Here is a 4,896-nt window from a genome sequence, read left to right on the forward strand (position 1 = left end):
TTGTTATGTTAGAAACTAAACTGACTTTTGTAAAAATTTATTTTGTTTGTTGTTGTACCGAAAAACGCTATGCTTGCTTAGCCGTTGCTGCTGTGAGGAATTCCACGTTGTATATCTGCTGTGAGTAATTTGATGGGTGGAGTTTGTTTGGGGTGGTGGAGGTGGTGGGGGGGTGTTTGGCGTCGAGTGGTACATTCCGCAGCCCGTGGTGCTGGTATTTCCGTGGCCGCCGCTGATTGGTGGAAATTCTCCCCGGAGGTTGTCAGCGTGGCGGGTCGCTCGCACGTGGCGCTGTTCACAACCGCGCGTCGTTTAACACGAGGGGGGGGGGGGCATGGGATGGGTTTTAACCTTTCTGGCAATGACACAGGTGAGACTAGGCTCTAAGGAAAGCTGTCTCGGGTGTGGACCAATCAACTTCAAGGATAGTGCATATTTTAAATTTCGATTTATGAAATTTAAAATATGAATATTCGATGTAAAGCTTTCGTGACTGCAGGGATTCATCTTCTTGGTTGTTTCGGTAAAGTCACGTATAAGGGAAGTAATAAAATAATAAAAATAATAGAATTATTTTATTATGTTTTATTTTTATTATTTTATTACTTCCCTTCTACGTGACTTTACCGAAAGAACCAGAACCAAGAAAAGTGCATATGTTATCATAGTTATGTTTTTTGTTTGCATTATGGCTGCAGGTATTGTGGTCTATGCAAACATGACTCCTTGTAAAAAAGGTATTAGTTTTGTTGCCAGATAGAAGGGTGAAAAACCAATTATGACACAGGTGTTGTTAAGATGTTAAAGCACCAGCTTTTTGAAGTGTCGGTGTTAGACCAGACAATGCACTGTCGGGGCATTGAGAGCGCGGGGTTGAGCGGCTACATCACGGGACGTCCCTTGCCAGAATCAAAATACAAGAATAGGTTGTTTACCCTCTCTGGCAATAAAGCCAGGTGTGAAGATGTTAAAACACCGAAGAGAAATATTTCACAAGTATAATCTTGTCTGCATTAACCACGCACACTTGTGGTGAACATGCAAACAAAACAAACGCTCTGGTAATTTTTGGATTGCTTTTAAAACTGGTCCACACCAGAGACAAGCTTTTTAAAATCCTTTATATTAAGTTCGCTTGCTTGCTTGCGTGCTTGCTTGCTTGCTTACGACCGTGCAAATCTTTCGGTCGTTTTTTAACCCACTTTCCGTGATCCAATCGAGCTGACATTTTGCACACAGACTCGTTGTGCGTGACAATTTTCGTGAATTTTTTTTCTCCAAAATTTTACACTGTTTAGGGATTTTTTTTTATTACCAATTGCTTAATGCTGCCAGACAATCATCTGACCCATAGGTGGCAGCCATCTCAAGCCAGAGGACGAGAGGACTCTAGCCACCACGCATATAAAGGATTTATAGTGAAAAACTTTGTTTTTACGGGTTAATTTTTTTAGTCTGAGTATTAGACCAGACAACGCCAAAAGGCGAAAAGAACAAAGGGAATTCACTATCAGGGTATTGGGAGCTCGGGGTGAGCAGCTACATCATGGAACCTCCCATGATGCATCACCATTGATACAATTATTTGACAAATTATTAGAAACCCAAGTTGGTAAATTTATCTTAGAAAATAAGCTACTACATCCTAAACAATCGGGTTTCCGTAAAAAATACTGTACTTCACAGCTTCTGCTGTTTTGGACTCATGTTTAATATTCTGGAGAGAAACCAGTACTGTGCCTCCCTATTTTTAGATTTATCCAAAGCCTATGACACAGTAGACCATAGCATTTTATTAAATAGACTTCGAAGCCTGCAATTATCGGAGCATACAGTTAACTGGTTTAAAAGCTATCTCTTTTCACGTAACCAGCTAGTATATTTTGCTAACCTGGTTTCAACCAAAATTTGTATTACAAAGGGTGTACCTCAAGGATCCGTTCTTCGTCCAATATTTTCCATATATGTAAATAACTTGGGTACCCAGCTTGAACATTCTAGGATCAACATTTTTGCAGATGATACTATATTGCTGGTCGCTGGTCATTCCCCCCAAGATGTCTACAGGAAGTTACAAAGCGACTTCATTAAAATTCAACAACTCATCACACTTAAACTGGTCCTTAATACCAGGAAATCAAAAGTAATGTGTTTCTCTCAGAAAAAGACAACCTGCAGTTCTTCCCCCATTATATACGCTTGAAAACAAACTTATTGAACAGGTAGACAAAACGAATTACCTTGGGTTCATAATAGATTCAAAACTTACATTCCATGATCCTATTGATCATGCTGGAAAAAAAGTAAAAATTTAAACTGGCTTTCTTTATAGGAAAAAAACATTGTTTCCCAGCTAAACTTCTTTTTGAGTTGATAAGGGCAACTTCCCTGCCTTTATTTGATTACTGTGACATATTCTTGGTTCTTTCGGTAAAGTCACGTAGAAGGGAAAGCTTTCAATCAAAATGTACTGTGACATTGTTTATCAGTCTGCATCAAATTAATTGCTAAATAAGCTCAACCCAATATATCATTCGGCTCTAAGATTTGCTCTGGATGCCTCTTATAAAACTCATCATTGTTACCTATATATAGAGACTGGCCTAACATCCCTCCATGATCACAGAATTATTCACCAGGCTTTATTTAAAATGTCCTTAGTTCCAATTCGGCAGAATATTTGTTGGATCTGTTGACACCACGGGATGCCAGACCTAACCTGAGGAGCTCACCATTGTTTATGTTCCTATAGGTACAAAACAGCATTGGCTGTGGTGGGTTTAACAACACATTTATATTTACACGATCTAACTCAAATACACCATTATTATACAGCGTGTTGTGTGGGGTGGGGAGGATCCCCACCTACTAACCACATACCGGAATTCCATTTGAATGTTTTTTTATAAGTATTAATTACTCTGCAAAGTCATTTTACGACTCAGGTCCTAAAATGTGCTCGCAGTCGGGGGAACGATTTTGCTACACCTGTTGGAATAACAGTGTAGTTTTATTTGTATATGTGTAGTGGAGTAGAACGACATTGTATTGGCTCGGTATGGGGGCTGTAGGCAGGTGTCACGGGGTCGTGTCGGGCCGTGACACGCTGTGTGAACCCAACAGGACACGTGACCAGATAAAGGGGGGCCAGGGGCCCCAGGGGGGTCACGTGGTTGGGGTTCGGGCCTTACCGAAGGATCTGGAAGGGGGGCGTGACCTGGGGTGGATCCGGCCATGCCAGAGTGGTTATAACCGGGGTGTGGAAGGTGATCTGGGCTGTTCTGCCGGGTCAACTCTGGGATGAAGCCACCATCTACGATCCTTGGTCTCCGGTCCAGGAATGTAGTATCCCCGTGTGTTAGCTAAGTTAGGAACGGTGGTTACCACCACCCTATGTCGTTATCCTGTTAATGTTAAGAGTTACCCGTTGTGTTTAGATAATAAATAGTGTTGCCTCCAAAGTTCCAGTGTGCGCCTGAATTTAACCCACTACATGCTTTAGTGATTTTCTTACCGTTCCTATACTTTGCACTCCTATCGTGCTTTGGTATTGTAACGTTCTGACCAACCCCTACTGGATATGTGGGAAAGAACTTTATAGCTCATCAGATTCCTCCAAATATTCTTCTTCTGTAATGCCCAATTAAGTAATGTTCAAGTAATTATTCAGCATTTGAGATGTTTGGCCAGTACTATACTGTACCAGTCAAGTATATTCGAGTTTCGTGGGGTTTAAATGTTATACTGTATCACAGTTAATTTGGGGTTCTAAAATGTGATGTAACCTCAATTTGGTTGAAAACGGCAAGTTTTATTTTTTTTAGTTTTAACGACCGCACTTTATGCAGAGGTAGTACAGTAAACACCGGTTTAAGTGTCCAGGTACATCGGTTTTCATTATCTATTGAGCTTTTTAAATGCAGTGCAACCTGCTCTCCTTTCAACACCCCTAATTGCAGTTTATTGTCAGTCCACTGCAGGATGAAATCCTCCTCCCCCATACCTTGTTGGTCATGGCCCATAAAAGTTGTTTGAACGTAACGCTTCACGCGAATTGACATCACTCACCAATGATGCCCGTGTGCGTTTAAAAGGATATCCGTTGTAATTAGCACTGCCGTTTAACAAGAAATGTGCACGTAAAATAAAGCCAATTCCAAAACGCAAAATTTAATGGGATGGCGGCGCAGTGTTTGATGGACTGCACTTTATACCTCGGGTACCCTGGTTTGATTCCTGGCCATGGCTCAGTGGTGATATCTGAACTGTGCCCGAGCAGTCCCTTCACCAACCTGCATAGACTAGTAGTAAAGTATGGTGTTTATATCATTTTATTACACAAACAATGCATATATGAGACCATTCTGGGACTGTCAAGAATCTGGGAATTCAAAGTTGGAGACTATATATTTTCATCAGCACGGTACAAATACAGTACTGTAGATTGATACAAATAATGTGTGAATTTAGAACTTCAACCAAACTCCAGCAAGTCTTGCAATGAAGGCAGAATTTGGCAATAAAACACATTCCTGCGGAGGGAGCTGGTAGGAACGTTGGGTTGCAGGCACAAGCCGGCGTGAGTAGGTTATAAACGTTGATTTTTATGAGGGCCCCACAGGGTGACCAGCCCCCCCCCACCCAGCCCCACCCCTCCCCACCCAGCCCCTCTCCACCCTCCCCTCTCCACCCAGCCCCACCCCTCCCATTTTTGGATGCACGATGGACGGACACAATAATCCCGTGGGCTGGTGTAACCAGGAGGTTCCTACCAGTAAAAGTTGTAATCCCAGTCTCGTTAACGTTAATGCTTCGCCATCACTACCAGACTAAAATTGTGAGCACTGTTTACAAGATGCGTTGAAGTGCGGAATGAGTGCATCTCGAGGCCACGTG

This window comes from Lethenteron reissneri, chromosome 41 (assembly GCF_015708825.2).
Source record: "Lethenteron reissneri isolate LAM-NWPU_2019-01 chromosome 41, ASM1570882v1, whole genome shotgun sequence".
In the NCBI taxonomy this organism is placed as follows: Eukaryota; Metazoa; Chordata; class Hyperoartia; order Petromyzontiformes; family Petromyzontidae; genus Lethenteron; species Lethenteron reissneri.